The 18393-nt window shown below is 42.5% G+C and overlaps 1 pseudogene; it reads right to left on the bottom strand.

The window, feature by feature from the left end:
• Positions 1–14892: 14892 nt before the first annotated feature.
• Positions 14893–15005, bottom strand: LOC123650546 (annotated as a pseudogene).
• Between the last annotated feature and the right edge of the window lie 3388 nt (positions 15006–18393).

Below are 18393 nucleotides of genomic sequence, written 5' to 3'. Positions count from 1 at the left end.
GCCCCAGCCAAAATTCCTGGGCGGCTCCGGGCGTTCTGGCTCCAGCGGACCCGCCCCCTCCAGAGGCCCCTCGGCACCCCGCGGACCCCGCGGAGCCCGGAGACCCCGGGTGCGGAGGGGCGACGTGCCAGCCGGCGCCCCCCCAGGAAGGGGCCGCCCTCGGGGTCCCCGCGCTCCCGGAGGCCCCGGCGAGAAGGCGAGGGAGCGGGCGAGGGCACCGGCTTGCGGCGGCCGCCCCGGGGTCGGGGATGTGTTATGAGCCCGTTTCGCAGACCGGGAGACTGAAGCGCAGGGACAAGCGCCTTCCTCGGTGTCATCCCCAGCTACGGCGCAGGAATCTGAACCCCGTCTCTTAGGAGTGTGGAAGCTTTCGTCTATCTACGAACAAGAAATTATTTCTAATTACACCGGACAGTGGCCCTGAGAGGGAGACTCAGACCCAGGGTCTGCCTGCTACAAAAACTCATTGTTCTGGCAAAGGAGTAACGGCGATGTTAAAAAAGACACGGTTCAAAAAACGCAAAATCCTGACTCGCACACAGATATTAAATGAGTGTGTGCTAAAGATTGTATTGAACTCGTTATTAATTAGTAATTAATAACGGTTGTAAGATGTTACAACCAGACCAAAGAACAGACGCAGATCTGAAATACTGATGTGAACGTCCAAATGGAGGCAAAACTGGCTCCTTCCACACGGTGAGGGGCCGGAGTCAACTGAACCTACGACGGGAAAAATATGCGTATCTGAAGACAAGAATTATTTTGTATATTATCAGTTATCTACAATTTCCAGACTTGTAAAATAGTTTAAAGTCAAGGAAAGGCACAGCGCCCTGGCAGAATCAAAATCGGAGTGTTCAGCAAATGCCTAAGCCCTGTTTAGCGTGGGAGGAGGAAATGGAAAGAATTCACATATTCACATGGTGTGTCTGCCCTGAAGGAGTTCACAGTCTAGTAACCATCATAATGTTCATAAGCTTTCACTGATTCACTTCTACAAACATCACCTCTCTGAGCTCCGTGCCCCATGAGGGGCACATTGTTATATCCATCCTGCAGATCAAGATACTGAGTTTCAGAGAGGTTAAGAACCTTGCTGGTAGTCACACAGCTGCTGTCATATGGCATCAGGATTTGAACCCAGTTCTGCTGCCTCTGCAGCCTAGTCCTTAGATGATAATATACAACAGGTCCCTGAAAGCCTGGGTATCTTTCTCCACTCTAAGCAAGCTGGGTGGGTTTCTCCATTCTAAGAGCTAGGTGAGTTCTCCAGTAAATTTCACATCATCTCCCACTTCCCCCCAGTTTAGAACACAGTAGTGGAAACTTCCCCCACAGGATACGACCATCCAAAAAGTACAAAAAAAGTTGTTTTGGTGAAAATACCACACAAAACCTGCAGCCCGAATTTATGTGCTGCAGAGCCCTGAGTGCCTTTCCTGGCTGTCACCAAGCCTGGGAGAATGTCTTTTTCCATCAAAAGTCCCCATTAGGGTTACCTGGAGCCCTTGCAGATTAAGGCTGCCTCTCTGCCTTCTTTGTCTCCTGCTGTGGCTGTGCACTTGTCCAATACAGTGTGTAAGTGTCACACTAGCCAGTAATGCTCTCTTCTCACTTCCTCCTCCAAATCAAGATAATAACCACAGGCACAGAAATTCTGATTGAGTCAGTGGATCTGAGACAGAGACTTGGATCTAAATCTTTTAAAAGCCCTTCTAGGGATTATGATGCCCAGATGAACTGGCTCAGAAGAAGGATTTATTTCCGGAATGCCAAAAATTTCTCACACTTGGTGGTAGGACATGCGTAGGTAGTTTAGCCAGGTGGGAAGTTGTCAAAGAACCGCCAAACTCACAAGGATTCTTGTAGCTCAGAGCCAATGGGCTACCTAACATTGTGAATTTAAGATGAAAAGAAAAATATGTATACAATACTTTCTTGTTGTGGTAGAGCACAAAGTAATTAAGCGCAGAGAGTAAAACAAGGAACTCCTTTCTGTCACTAATTCCCTCTGCCCAACAACTCCATCCAGTCCCCTCGCTTGTTCCTTGTCTATTGGCTCCCTATCTGTCTAATATATTCTCAGACACAAACATATATACGTGAGATCAAATAATAGATATTGGGGCCAAGCACTGTGCTCACGCCTGTAATCCTAGCACTCTGGGAAGCCACGGCAGGAGGATCGCTTGAGCTCAGGAGTTCAAGACCAGCCTGAGCAAGAGTGAGACCCCGTCTCTGCTAAAAATAGAAATATTAGCCAGGCATGGTGGCACATCCCTGTAGTCCCAGCTACTCAAGAGGCTGAGGCAGGAGGATCACTTGAGCCCAGGAGTTTGAGGTTGCTGTGAGCTAGGCTGATGCCACCGCACTCTAGCCCAGGTGACAGAGTGAGACTCTGTCTCAAAAAAATAAAAATAGATATTTTTGGGATTTGCTTTCCTTCTTGTTTATCTCAGGTATAACATCAAATCTTGAAGATCATTCTCTGTGAGTACAAATAAATCTACTTTATTCCTTGTAAGCGTCGCAAAATATCTCACGAGTGATGCACCGTTATTTACCCACACAATTCCCTACTGGTGGACATGTAGGTTGTTTCCTTTTTCCTCCATAAAGCATGCTATAGGGAACATCCTTTTGCATGTATCTTTATGTACATATTGCACATTGGTGTATTTCTGAAAGGCTAGATTCCTGGAAGAGGAATCATTGAATCAGAGGGTCTTTTACATTTTGCCATATAGCTCAAAAGCTGTCCCCCAACCTTTACTAAGCCCAGAGGAGGGGCAGGGCACTGAGAGGGCTGTTTTAAGGTGCGCCCAACTACATCAGAATCAAGGTTGGAATTGTGCTGTAGGGGGCACCATTTACACAAACTATTAATACTTCTGGAGTGGAGAGAGCTGAAGGTGTGGACTAGCTGCCATGTACATTCTCCAACACTGGATATTTATCTTTTAAAATTTTGGTAATTTGATGATGGAAATGTTACCTTGTTGCTGTTTTTATTTCTTTGTTATTTATTACGAGTGAGACAGCTTTATTTGCCTACTCAATAACTTTTTCCTATTTTTCCCCTTTCCTTTACATGTTCTGATTATTAACCTAATGCTGTTATATATGTTAGCAATGTTTTCTCCCAGTCTTCTGTTGTCTTTAACTTTCTTTGTGGTATCCTTCATTATTCAGAAGTTTCTCTCTTTTTTTGAGACAGAGTCTTACTCTGTTGCCTGGGCTAGGGTTCCATGGTGTCAGCCTAGCTCACAGCAACCTCAAACTCCTGGGCTCAAGTGATCCTCCTGACTCAGCCTCCTGAGTAGCTGGGACTACAGGCGTGTGCCACCACACCCGGATAATTTTTTCTATTTTTAGTAGGGACAGGGTCTCACTCTTGCTCAGGCTGGTCTCGAACTCCTGAGCTCAAACGATCCACCCGCCCGGCCTCCTAGAGTGCTAGGATTACAGGCATGAGCCACCGTGCCCAGCCTATTCAGAAGTGTTAAATATTAGGTAGCCAAATCTCTCAATATTTTCTTTTACGGCTTGCAGGATTTACAACTTACTTATGATTCATCATGTCAAGATTGTAAAAATATTTTCCAACATTTTCTTCAAATAGTTTTAAGTTTTTTAAAAATCTAATCTCTAATCCATCTAGAATTTTTATGTAGTTGTGAGGAAAGAGTCAAACTTAAAATTTTTTCCCAAATGGACATCTAAATACATTCTCTTTATAGCATGGTCCATCCTTTTGCCACTACTTTGAATGTAAAATAAATTGTTGGCTAGCTATTCATTTCCAAGGGGGGGGGTTCTGGAAAAATCTCTAACCATCATGTCTGTTACAAGGTCAAAGAAACAAAAATCAAAATAGCCTTATTGTTTTAATAAATAGGGAAACTATTATTGGATGAAATTAAACAGCCATCCCTGACTGAAAAACAATAACAAACTCTAAGAGGAGTAATAAAGGAAATAAAGGGACATTTTCTTAACAAGATAACTACTTTTATCCTAAAGCAACAGTTCGTATGTACATGCAGGAGAAAGGAGAGATGTCTTCTTTCTTAAACCAGGAACGAGGTGAAGATACCACGATCAAAGCTAATTAATTATCTGTGATCTATCAGTGAAATAAACCACACATCAAAAGAACACATATTGTAAAGGAGATCATAGAAGATTCTATTGCTTTCTTAGAAAATCCAGTAGGACTAGAAGAACTACTTGAATTACTCCATAAACTGGCTGAATTTAAAATAGGTGTTTGAAAATGAATGTATTTCTTCATACCAACAGAAACCAGCCCAAACATGTAAAGGTAAGCTCTGGGCAAGATGATAACAAGGACCCAGTTTACTAACATCCTTCCAACATTCTCTTAAAGTGACTGATGAAATTAAAACTAGGAGAGGCTGGCATCGGTGGTAGGAATTACGAAAATATGCCAACCATACGCCAGGCCTCAGAGCAAGTGGGCGGCCCCCTGGGACTAATAAATAGCAAGTGTCATTCTTTATTATTATTCTCTTATTTGCTAAACTTCTTCTCTGACCCTGTTATTGTGCTAACGCTGTATATGCATTATCTCATTTAATCCTTGCACCAGTAACCTATAAAGTAGGTATCTTTATCCCCATTTTTCAAATAAGATATATGAAATATATTTAATCCAAGGTCAGAGGGTGGCGAGTCCCATGGGTCTTCAGCATTGTCACGCCTCGAATCTCAGGTCCCAGGGAAGTCACCAGACAGTGAGGGAATCTGGAGGAGGGTGGAGGTGAGAAGGGGGTGAATGGGATATCTGGAGGCCCGAGTGGCAAGCCCTACGCACTTAGGGGAGAATGCCTGAGTGAAGTGCCCCAATGTGCAGCAATTCCTCTTTCCCTTAATACTCCCGTGACCCTGGCAGGTAGCATTGCAATCTACACTGAACGGAAGGTGAGGCTCAGAGAGTTGAGGTAGCCCAAGGAACACAGAGACTAGTTAAGAATTTGGGGATTTGCATCCAAGGTGCCCGTGTTGTGCCCCTGGGCTTTGTGCTGCCTCCCCCAGCAATGGTGCAGGGTGTGCACGGGTCCTCTTACCCTGGCTGGGCCAAGCGCCCAGTGTGGTGGGGAGTCTGGCCAGGGCTTGCTCTCCTACCCCATGCCCACAGGCAAAGGGCCAAGGGACACAGGAAATAGGGGCCAGCTGTCTCTCTGGGGATGGAGGTGGGGTGAGAGGCCAGCCCAACTGGAAGAGCCTGTGTGGCTGGGAGGGCCTGAGCTGCACAAAAGTTCCTTGTGTTTTCCTTTTGGCACAGCAAGGATTTCCAGAGCCAGCAGCAGGACCCATGCCGGGAGAGCCCTCAGCAATGGATGGACAAAGCCAGCCACCTCTCTGTATGAATGGTGGGGCTGCTAGCCCCGGGCATACAAATTATAACCAGAGAAAGTGACACAGTGGAGTGTGGGCGTGGATATCTCTATTGGGGGCGGGAAAGGTGGGGAGGGGTACTTGACAACTTCAGATTTAAGAATTTGTTTATTGTTTTTTGAATCTACCCCCTTTCTTGCATGTAGTCCCGACTTCTCCCAGGTGGGAGAAGATGTGGGAAGAAGGGAAGGTCTGCTTGGTGCAGGGAGAAACGAAGTGTAGAGCGAGGGTGGGGGCTTAATATTAACAATTATAATACCAGCAATTACAGTCCCAGCCAACATTCGTTGAATCCGACTTCGCGTCCAGCACTGTGTGGAGTACAGTATATAGTCTGTTTCTTAGTTAATCTTGGCTGCTACCATATGGAATGTGTTCTGTGGTTATCCCAGAGCTTGGCAATAGCAGTTTCCCAACCAGTGTGTTTTGAAGTGACAAATCCACATTTAGAGGGGGAGGAAACTGGCCTAAAGGGGTCCAGCAAGTGTACTCAGCCCTGGCTGACCACAGTGCCTCGTATCCACCCACTCAGCCTGGAGATGTTTTTGCAGCAGGTTCGCATGGCCAAGTGTCATTTCAGTCCGTTGTAAAATCTGTGGGTATTTCCCAAGGATGCATTAACCTGTGACTCCTGGATCCTCTGTGGGCTTGGGGAGTAGGGAGTCAGTTGGCACTGAATGTGCTTTCTGATCTTCCTTATAAGCTTTTCTGTAATTGGGAGCATCCTTGAGAACCAGCTCCTCCAGAGAGAACATTCTCTGCAGTGCTCTCTAGGGAGATGATCTCATTTTGGCTCCTTGAGGTGGGAGTTTGGGTAAAATATAAACTGTCTGAAGACACTACTTGGCTGACTATTCAAAGCATTTTGGAGTTAGTATTTCTTAGTAAGGGAGGAAGAGGAACTGACTTCAAATCCTGACCTTCTCTTTACTAGCTGCCGTAGCCTTAGACGGGTCACCTCCTCTCCCTGAGCCTCAATTCCCTCAGCAGTAAAGAGAAGATGCTAATATCACCTATGTCATAGCAGAAAGATGTGAAAGGTAAAATCATGACTCTCATGCATATAAAATGAACTGTGAGCCGGGTGCACTAGCTCACGCCTGTAATCCCAGCACTTTGGGAGGCTGAGTAGGGAGGATAGCTTGAGCCCAGGAGTTTGAGACCAGCCTGAACAACATAGTGGGACTCTGTGTCTACAGTAAACAAACAAACAAACAAATACATGGATTTAGCTGGGCATAGTAGTATGTGCCTGTTGTCCTAGCTATTTGGGAGGCTAAGGTGGGAGGATGTTTCCAGGCTGCAGTGAACTATGATGATGCCACTGTACTGAAGCCTGGGCAACAGAACAGAGCAATACTTGGTCTCCAAAAAGAGAGAGAAAGAGAGAGAGAGAGAAAGAACTGAGAACTGTGCTAAGAATTTAGAGGCTGAGGCGGGTGGATCATTTGAGCTCAGGAGTTCGAGACCAGCCTGAGCAAGAGCAAGACCCCGTCTCTACCAAAAAAATAGAAAGAAATTAGCTGGACAACTAAATATATATATATATATATATATATATATATAAAAAATTAGCCGGGCATGGTGGTGCATGCCTGTAGTCCCAGCTACTCGGGAGGCTGAGGCAGAAGGATTGCTTGAGCCCAGGAGTTTGAGGTTGCTGTGAGCTAGGCTGATGCCACGGCACTCTAGCCCGGGCAACAGAGTGAGACTCTGTCTCAAAAAAAAAAAAAAATGAATTTTATTTCACCGAATTAATAAGGGAACCAAGTGGGTTATAACTGACTCAAAGGAGAAGTCAAAAAATTGCAAACTTATATGAAGCAACGTCTAAACAAATGCACAAATGGAGCCCAAAACAGCTTCTCCCAGGTTGGGAAAGGAAAGTCAATAGAACTTCGAACTTCTACTGGTCAGGACAGAATGTACATGTCTAGAGCCAAAAGTTATTTTCCTTTTTCTTTAAAGAAAGCTTTTTTCTTCCCAATCTCTAACGGAAAATTATATTTTGCATTTTTATCAGGTATCTACATTTTACAGAGTTGCAAAATAGCTTCCATGGAATCAAAATCAGATAATGCAAAAGGGGGTGGTATAGACTATGCTTACTTTTCCATTAGAAGAAAATTTGTCCTATAGTTTCCTTCTCTTTGGATCAAAAATAATCTCATATATTCCTATGTAATTCATCAATAGTAACAGCATAGTTATTTCTGGTGCCTCTCTTTTTATAAGGTGAAGTGACAAACCTTTTGTGATTTTTGGTGGGTTTTCTGGGGAAGCTCAACTATCATTACTTTTATTTTATTTTATTTCACATTTAGGACAGATATGGGGAAAGCAAAACTCCAAAATTTCAGGAGATTTGAACACTTAAGGCAGAATCATGGGTGCCTGAGAAATAATACTTATCTACCCATTTGAAAGGGACAATAACACATTTAAAAATAAACATAGACGGTATTAGGCCATTAAATATGAAATGTCCAATTTCGAATCAAAAGCTTAGTTTATTATATTTCAAACAATAAGCAGTACAATTAATGAAAGTATGCACCTAAACTATCAACACAGTTTTACCATCTTAACGGTAGCTTGCTCATGCCAGCTGCGAAGAAACCTGGAGAGCAAGTGGTGAAAAAATCATGAAAGGCGTTTGCCACAACTTGTTGAGAATTGAATATTTTTCCTTGCAAGAAGTGGTCCAAAGTCTGAAAGAAGTGGTAGTCAGTTGGTGCAAGGTCTGGTGAATACGGTGGATGACCGAGGACAGAGAGTTTCCAAGTCCAGCCTCTGTAATTTGAGCTGTGTTGTTTTCGGCGACTTGTGGTCTTGCAAGAGGATTGGCCTGCCTCTATTGAGCAATCTCAGCTGCTTAACTGCAAGCATCCTCATCATTTCATCCAGTTGGTTGCAGCTGACATCCACTGTAATTGACTGACCAGGTTTCATGAAGCTATAATGGATGATACCAGCACTGGACCACCAAATAGACACCATTAGCTTTTTTTGATGAATATTCCATTTTGGACTGTATTTCAGCACTTCATGTTTATCCAACCATTGTGCCAAACACTTATGATTGTCACAAAGAATCCATTTTTTATCACACATGACAATGCAGTGTAGAAATGGTTTGCTTTTATGTCGTGACAGCAAAGAAAGGCAAGCTTTGAGATGATTTCTCTTCTGACGCTCATTTAATTCATGCAGAACCCATCTATCCAGCTTCTTTACCTTGCCCATTTGCTTCAAATAGTCCAATATTGTAATAGTAACGTCAAACTTTGCTGCTAATTCACTCATAGGTTGAGATGGATTCACTTCAACTACAGCTTTCAGCTCATCATTATCCACCTTGGTCTCAGGTAGCCCATGTGGCTTATTTTCAAGATAAAAGTAACCAGAATGGAACTTCTCAAACCATTGACATACTATGTATTCATTAGCCACATCCTTCCCAAACACTGCATTGATATTTGAAGCTGTCTGTGCTGCATTGGTTCCACGACAAAACTCATATTTGAAAATAACGTGAATCTTTCACTTAGTCATGGTTTCACAAAAATTGTTCTAAAAAAGTTTGAAAGATAATCACAAGGCAGACTGTGTGTTTGAAACAACGAGGATGTACCTTCACAATAAAAATAAAACAGGAAGTGTCAAAGTGAAATGTCAGAGATAGCAACTGTCAAACTTAGTACTTAAGGAAATCGGACATTTCGTACTTAATAATATGAGTGTAAAGAATGTTAGCTTTCTCCTAAGTAAGAAATCTTGTTTTTTAAATAATCAAGGGCATAATAAAATCAACATAAAGTTCAGATAATTATTCTGGTAAAACAGAATCTTTGCTAGCTAGGTAGATTACATAGAAAAAAGGAATAACCCTTCATATCGTAGGTGAAGACAGCAAACACCCGCCCCCCCAACAATTCCTAGTAGCCCCAGGCTGTTTGTTTGCCCGGCCTGTTTGGATCCCAGACAATATGAAAAGTTTGCTGATCCATCTGTGGGCCCCAGGATAAGAACTTCTATTTTAGAGTTTCTAAATTTCTAAATGTGCCAAGTTCACCTTGACACATTCTGCAAAACAAGCCAGCCCTTAATGTCAGAGGGATGATTCAGCTCTGTCCCATTCCTGGGCACACCCCTTTGGTTACCCAGCCCCCTCGAGTCCCAGAAGCCTCCAAATTTCTATCTTCACCTGGCTTTGAGATGCTTGGTCTCTGGTTCACAGCCCCTGAAGGCCAATGTCCATTTACTGATCTGCTCCACCCAGTCTGGATGTATCTTTACACTGGAGGTGGTACCTGGTGGGCAGTTACAGCACTCTGAGAAGCCCTCAGGGCCACATGAACTTGTGGCATGAACTTGGATTGATGCTTGGTGGCCACATCAATCCTCCCTCCCAACCCTATACTGCTGAGCAAGCCCCTCCTCCTCCTTCTCTTGAATTTACTCCTTATGGTGACAAATCAGGAGTATCATGAAGTACAAATATAATTTTTATGTAAGAAATTAGATGGTAAAGTCCATTTCATATATGTATTTCACAGGTGTATTAGTCAATTTTCTGCTGATATAACTGAGTACCTGAGACTGGGTAATTTATAAAGAAAAGAAATTTATTTCTTACAGTTCTAAAAGCTGGGAAGTCCAAGGTCAAGGGCCTGCGTCTGGTGAGGGCCTTCTTGCTGGTGGGGACTCACAGACACCCAAGGTGTTTCAGGGCATCTGTGGGGAGGGGGCTCAGGAGAGATGGCCAAATTGGCTTTTGTAACAGACCCACTCTTGTGAAAACTAACCCGCTTGCTCGATAATCCATTAATGTATTAGTCCGTGAATGAATGAATTCCTTCATGAAGGCAGAGCCCTCATGCCCTATCATTTTTCAAAGGTCCAACGTCTCAACACCTCTGCATTAAGAATGAAGTTTCCAACACATGAACTTTTGGGGGATATAGTCAAGCCATAGCCACGGGAAAACCTATTTCACTGTGAATATATTGATACTGGGGAGTGATTTTATGCTACGGTTAGCTCTGTAATTTAAAATTGATAGGCTGTGGGGCCGGGCGCAGTGGCTCATGCCTGTAATCCTAGCACTCTGGGAGGCCGAGGCGGGAGGATTGTTTGAGCTCAGGAGTTCAAGACCAGCCTGAGCAAGAGCGAGACCCTGTCTCTACTAAAAATAGAAAGAAATTATATGGACAGCTAAAATATATATAGAAAAAATTAGCCGGGCATGGTGGCACATGCCTGTAGTCCCAGCTACTCGGGAGGCTGAGACAGGAGGATTGCTTGAGCCCAGGAGTTGGAGGTTGCTGTGAGCTAGGCTGATGCCACGGCACTCTAGCCTGGGCAATAGAGTGAGATTCTGTCTTAAAAAAAAAAAAATTGATAGGCTGTGAACACACGGTACACAAATAGGCTTTGAAATATAGGTTTAATTCCTGGTTCTACTATTCACTAGTTCTGATTATAAACAAGTTACTTAATTCATTTGGCCCCAGTTTTCTAACTGGGAAAAATAGGTTAGCAGTACCTACTTCTGGGGTTTAAAGTGAGAATTAAATGAAAGAGTGCAAGCAAGGCTGTTAGCGTCATGCCTGGCACACAGTGAACGTTTAATGTTTGCTCTTATTTTTATTAATATGGAAGCTGTTCTGTAGGATTTGTGCAGATTCAAAGAATATGATGAGATTTCATAAGAAATCTGCCCTCTGATCAATGTGTGTTTTGTGACAGGCATAACAGGATACCAGGACATTAGTGACACGTTGAAAATTGAAATTTCCTAATGTATTTATTTTCCGTTTCCTAGGAAATACTCTGTAATACACAGAACATAAGTCCACAAACTCTGAATGTACAGATGTTAAAGATTCATAAATGCTATGAATACCACCATTCTGTGTACATGTGCAACATATTATTGCTGCTCCATTAACCAATGGCAAGAAAACCCTTGGGCCTGCAGTGTTTGCAGTATTTGTACATTGCTATGGATACAGTATCAAAGGCAGGTGCCAGTAACAAGAACAGGATGTGGGGGCGAGAGGGGGGGTTAAAGGCAACTAACAATGACAGAGACTATTCTCACTCTTAATACATCATTCTTGGATAAAAATTTGTAAAATATTTGGGAGGTGAGGCATGCTGTTGAGGACATTATTTCAGATGTTTCATCCAACACTGCTGACAGGCAGCTTGGTGGAAGAGTGAACTTTAGGGTCCTAGATCTGCTGCCAAATTGGCTATGTGACTGATGGTTACCTTCCTTCATACACCCTCAGTCTCTCCCGGTGTAAAACTGCAGTCCCTTCCATTGTTCTGATCACAAGTGGACCACACACAAGATTTCATCTCATATCCTGTGTAGTTTAATGCAATTCTAGCTAAGTCAAGCAAAATTAAGATAGATTTGTGGAGGCAGCCAAGATGAGCTATGCTGGTTGGCCAGCCTGGGTTTTCTTTTTCTATTGTTACCTGTCTTGTTCATAAACCATGTAGATTTCAGTTCAGGTTATCAATTCTCACACTGTCTTAGAGACAGATTTTTTCCCCATTCCAGAGAATGGGGAAAATGGAATGTGGGCAACCCAGCCCTTGTTGGCAAATTGTCAAAACATCAATGAAAATTAGATTAAGTCAGTTACCAAACTCCGTGTCCTCAGAGCCCCTCCCAAGATGCCAATTAGTAGTGGTTGACGTATTGCCACATGAATGGGTCTTTAAGTCACAACACTATTCATTTAAATTAAAAATACAACAATGTGTATTTTGCAAGAATACATGCACACCAGACACGTTAGAATTGTTGCCCAGGAGTGGGGACAGTAGGAAAATGGGGATAAAAGGAGATAAATAAAACAAGAGGGAAGTAGACACCAAGATTCAAAGAGAGGATACAGTTTACCCAAAGTGATACAGCTAGCCGGGTGTTCAGAACTGTTGGAACAGAGCTGTCACTCAAAGCCCAGGGCGCTAGTCCATTCCATTCCATTTCAGAAGGCTGCTGCGTTTTGCTCTTAAGAGTAAACGGCCACAATAACAACAAGGGATTAAAATGCGAATTATTTGCCAACTCTCAGAGGCTTGCTATCTTGTTACTTTTTCCTTGAAAAGTAAAGTACCTGCAAGATTCATGCAAATCTGGTCTTCCCTCTAAGGGAGCTTTGTCTTTCTCAGATCTTGTCTTGTCTTGACTGGTGTTAGGGCGGCCTTGCCTCTCCCAGTTTCATCTGAAGCTCTCCCTACTCTTTGCTGTTCTGGGCCAAGCTAGCACAGGCTCCCTGCTGGGACTCTGTTTTCACAAACTTCGGAAAAGAGCCTATAGAAAGGAAATATAAACCTTTCTCTTCACATTCCCCAGCTTACAGCCTTTAGAATCTGTTTCCATAGCCTCAAGATGTTCCCGAAAAGCCCCCAGACCAGACAGCAGGGAGTAAACTCCAGGCCTTTGTTTTCTGCCCCAAATCACATTCCCTGTGATAGGCCTGACTACATCTCAGAGATAACCAAATCTCCAGGAACAGAGGAAACAAGAAAGATGGACAACTAGACGTCCTGTGACTGCCTGCTAATTACTCCACAACAATTATTATTTTTCTCTTTGTTCCCATGAAAACAGCAAACCACCTGGCCTTGCTACTGGCATCTCCCTTCTCTTTCTTTGGGATGTCATGCCATCTCTCTGCTCTCCCCCGGCCCCCCGCCTGCTTCTTTCTCTCTCATTCTCTCTGTCCTAAAGGATAAAATAAACTTTTTTACTTTTACATCTTAATCTCTGTGAGAGTAATCTTTCTCCACCCGCGCTGTGAGCACCTACTAGTCTGTTCCATCCTAACAATGGGTAATTTCATTTCCTGGTAGCCAGAAAGGGAAGGTAAATTAATTCAACTCAGGTTTTCTGACATTAATTACATCGAGGTTGTTAATGGAAAAGAAGCCAAACTCTGTAAAATAATTTTAAAGAGATTTATTCTGGCCGGGCGCGGTGGCTCACACCTATAATCCTAGCATTCTGGGAGGCCGAGGCGGGAGGATCGCTCGCTCGAGGTCAGGAGTTTGAGACCAGCCTGAGCAAGAGCGAGACCCCATCTCTACTAAAAAATAGAAAGAAATTATCTGGACAGCTAAAAATATATATAGAAAAAAATTAGCTGGGCATGGTGGCGCATCCCTGTAGTCCCAGCTACTCGGGAGACTGAGGCAGTAGGATCGCTTAAGCCCAGTAGTTTAAGGTTGCTGTGAGCTAGGCTGACTCCACAGCACTCTAGCCAGGGCAACAGGGCGAGACTCTGTCTCCAAAAAAAAAAAAAAAAGAGATTTATTCTGAGCCAAATTTGAGGACCATGACCCAGAGCCATGCCCAAGAAGTCTTGAGCAAGTGGACTCGCTGTAGTTGGTCACAGTTTGGTTTTATACATTTCAGGGAGACAGGGGTTACAGGTAAAGTCATAAATCAATACGTGGGAGACATACATTGGTTTGGCCCAAAAAGGTGGGCCATCTTGAAGAGGGGGGCTTACAGGTTATAGGGGGGGTTAAAGATTCTTTGATTCTTAATTGGTTAAACACACGAAGCTTTGTCTAAAAGCTTGTAATGTTTGAAGCTAAGGAGCTCTGTCAATCAGAAACAAGCCACCAGACATAAATTTGTTGTGTAAATTGAGGACCTGCAGCTTTGTCTGGGGTACCCTTAGGACTGTTAATGGGTTAAAAAGGATGTCTCCAAGAAGGGAGGGGCATGATGAGGCATGTCTGACCTCCCTCCTCATGGCAGGCAATTTAGTTTTAGGGTATCCCCTTGGCCAAGAGGGGGTCCATTCAGCTGGTCGGAGGGAGAATCTTAAGATTTCATTTTAGTTCACAAGGTGAGTAATTCCAGTTCATTGAGATTGCAGAGGAATCTAGAAGGTTAAAGAGTGGAAAGTTCTTTAAAATGTGGTTCTTCAATATCATTACTGTAGTGGTTTAAAAATATATATATATGGTTCTTAACCTGATATAATACTCTCCCAGGGATGGGTACCTGAAATACTATGTCTGGTGTTTAGTGAAAGAGCCTCTGTCCATTTTTGTCTGGGGAATCTCCTCTATGGTGGGCATCTATTATGAGAATTAACACTTAGGGAAAGGGAAAAATAAGAATATTTATATGTGTTTGCTTTTATCTGCAAAATTACACACAGGAAGGATGAACCAGAAATTAAGGATATTTGTTATATAAGGGTAAATAAAAATAAGATTGAATTTTTCCTGTTGCCAAAGGGAAAAAGACCTTCCCCCTTGTCTATTCTTAGAGCATTTCCTTGAGAAAACTGTGTTTATGTTTCTTTCCTGATCCCTTAGATGTGCATGTAAAACCTTTTAAAAAGTTCACTAAGCCTCTAGACAGCTTAACACCCAGGAATTTTTTTAAGGGCCTGAGAACCATCTCTTTGATTTTTTTTTTTTTTTTTTTTTATGGAACGCTTCACAAATTTGTGTGTCATCCTTGCGCAGGGGCCATGCTAATCTTCTCTGTATTGTTCCAATTTTAGTATATGTGCTGCCATGTGCTGCCGAAGCACCCACGCACATCTCTTTGAAATGTAAACATCAAGGAAGATATCGCTCTTATCTTCTTGTCATCATGGGAGTTTAACCTGGAGCCTTGCTCCAATCTGTCTCTATGACCTGCTTGGTATAGAAATAGAAGTTCAATCTTTCCTTAGAATGAAGGTAATTAGCACAGATGGCCACTCACATTACCAGGTGAATTTAGGGTGAACTATGAAAGAATGTATAGCATTTGTATGTCAAGTCCCCTTCCATGAGGACAAGTTATCATTTATCTCGAGACATGTGTGCCCTGGATTGTATCTGCTTGGCCATACAGAAGGCTGAGATTTCGTTCTGTCTTGGGGATCTCATTAATTTACTGCCTGCGCACATTTTAACTTTCCCCCCTACCTATAACAGGTGGGAGGGACAGGAAGGGGACTAAGACTTCTCCAAGTACACCTTTTTACATAGCTTTTCCATTTGAGCCTTGCCAATGTCTTATATATTAAAAGACATAAAATAAAATTAAGAAGGATGGGGAAAAAAGAACCCTAAAATTGAATACAAATTAGCAAATAAACTAAAATCCATCTGAATACCAATAGTATATTCAGAAGAAGAAAAAAGGTAACTTCTATAACATAAGGTTAAAAAGACTGCAAGGAAAATTTATTGTGAGTAGTAATACTGGCTGACAAATGGAGCAATTCTAAAACTATTTTGTACATATTGTAGGGTTGAGTGATTGAGTGAATACATTGATGTTGCTGGAACCAGAGTTCTCACGGTGGGAGAAGGAGACATAAGAGGAAGAACCTTGTGGTATAGAACTGGAATTACAAGGAATCAGTATCAATTAACGATCTTTTAAAAAATCAATCTCCTCAGCTCTGTCCACTCAATGGTTCTAAAAGCAGTGACACTCTTAGTAGCAAGGAACATACCAGATCTTGGTTCCTAAATACCTTTCTCTAATAAAAAGAAGCCAAACCGCTTAGACAAATGGCTGATTTCAGGGTTAGGGCAGAAAAATTACATCTCATTGAAAAATTATTTTTTGTTTTTTTTCTTTTCTTCATTTTTTCCAAGAGATTGGCCTTTGATGAAGAATTCTTAAAAACTGATGAGGGCACTTCAAAAGGACACAGGAACCAGCTTGAAGGGGCTCCCACTGGCCAAATTTGAGCATCAAAATACATAAGGGTAGAAATAGCTTGTAACATATGAAATAAAAAAGAATCCATGAGTTCATAGTTATACTTAAAATATTAAACAAACGAATAAATGATAATAGGAGGAGGGAAAGAAGGGAAAGCTCTTCTTACAGAAGAATGCCAACTAATAAATGTAGAAGAAGTGGTAGAAATAGGAAAATCACCAGTTTACAAACATCGTAATAAACATTGGTTGAGGCAAGAACCATCAATGGATGCCTCAACCATTGGTAGGAACCCACAGATCCCTTGTTAATTCACAGGTGAGGGTGGGGAGGCCTTTAAAATGGAGAAAACCAGTGACTACCCACTTAACCACATGGTGAAGTTTAGGATCATTAATAATGGGGCAAAGATCATCATGTATCTTAATTTTTTTTTGAGTGGTTATATGAGTTTATTAATTTTCATCTGTGTTTGGCATCATGTAGGTGTAGCGTGGGTTAGCTCTTTTTTTTTCTGTTGGGAAGTTAAAAGATTTCATTATAAGAATTGTGTAGGGGGAACTGACATTTCTTGAGTGCTTATGTTTCAAGAACTGCATAAATACTTTATACTTTTCCTCATTTTATTCCTTACAACAGTATATGAGGCCAGTCTTATAATTCTTATTTTATACATGAAGAAATGAAGCTAAACTCGGTTACGTGGATTGTGTAAATCAGCGTGTGTCCTTCTGAAAACGACACAGCCTTACCTGGTACTTTGCCTGCTAGAGTATTTAATTTCAGTCTGACGATGACGAAGGAGAAAATTGAGGGATATTTTTGCAATATAACTGGCTTCAGCTCTTCAAAAAGTGTCATTAAAGTAAAAAAAAAAAAAGAAATTAAAAAGGCAGAGAAATTCTTCTCGATTCAAGGAACTCAAGAAGCCTGACAGCTACATGCTATTGTTCATGAACCCGCAAGAGGGCTTCCGTCTGTTGTCTGCCACGCAGAAAGCCAGTTACTGAGACAAGGAGGATTGTCAAGAAAGGAGATTTATTACGGTGGACATCAACTGGGAGGTGGGAGGATTATCTCAAATCTGCCTCCCTGACTGACAGGGTCAGAGGTTTCCTGGAGGTGAAATGAATAATGCATGAGGTGAGTGAGCATCATTACGTGTTTGGGGAGAGTGCACAGAGGTGCAGTGAGAAATCATCCTGATACATACATTGCATGATCAAAAAATGGTGGCTAAGCCCCGCCCAGGGTGGAGATTTTAGTAGTATAAAGGAGGGAGGGGGTAATATCAGTTATCCTTTCAGTCTCGTGTGCGTGCTCGTGGTGGGGAGTAGGTGCCCAACAGGTCCTTGGGCAAGATTTGGGGTGGAATGCCGCTTATCTTGACTTCTCTGAACGATCGGATAGTGTAAAGCCTTGCATTATCTTGTTACTGTAAGGAGGGTCCACTGTTTCTGACAAACAACTCAAAAGGGAGGGTATCAGTGAAACAGATTTACAAAGTTCTGGTCTGCAAATATTATTGGGCTGAGAACTTGAAACATAAGATAACTGCAAAAAGGCACTTTTGCTCAGGGAGTCAGTTACACTAAGTGTAATTCTGGATTGGATCCTGGATCCCCCAACCCTCAACCTCTGAAAGGCTCTAAAAGACATTATTAGCACCATGGGAGAAATTTGAATCTAAACTGTGTATAAAATAATGTCAAAGTTCCCTGAGCTGGGTGGTGGCTCACGCCTGTAATCCCAGCAACTCAGGAGGCCAAGGCAGGAGGAGACCTTGAGCCCAGGAGTTGGAGACCAGCCTGGGCAACATAGCAAGACCTCATCTCTACAAAAAATACAAAAATTAGTTGGGTGTGGTGGTACACACCTGTACCTAGATACTTGTGAGGCTGAGATGTGAGGATCACTTGAGCCCCGGAGTTTGAGGCTGCAGTGAGCTATGATGATGCCACTGCACTGTAGCCTGGGTGACAGAGTGAGACCTTGTCTCTAAAAATAAATCAATCAATAAAAATAAAGTCTCTGAACGTGACAATTATGTTGGGGTTATGTAACACAACACCTATGTTCTTAGGACATGCACGCTGAAGGTGGAGTGTCATGACGTCAGCAACTACTCTGAAACAAAAATTATATATGGAGAGAGAAAAAGATTTTGATAAAACTAATGTTGCAAAATGTTAACATCTGCTGAACCAAGGAAGTGAAGGGTATACGGATGTTCTCTGCATTCTTCTTGTTACTTT

This window comes from Lemur catta, chromosome 14 (genome assembly GCF_020740605.2).
Source record: "Lemur catta isolate mLemCat1 chromosome 14, mLemCat1.pri, whole genome shotgun sequence".
NCBI lineage: Eukaryota > Metazoa > Chordata > Mammalia > Primates > Lemuridae > Lemur > Lemur catta.
The sequence above is the reverse complement of the archived record's forward strand: the minus strand, read 5'-3'. Positions and strand labels throughout refer to the sequence as shown.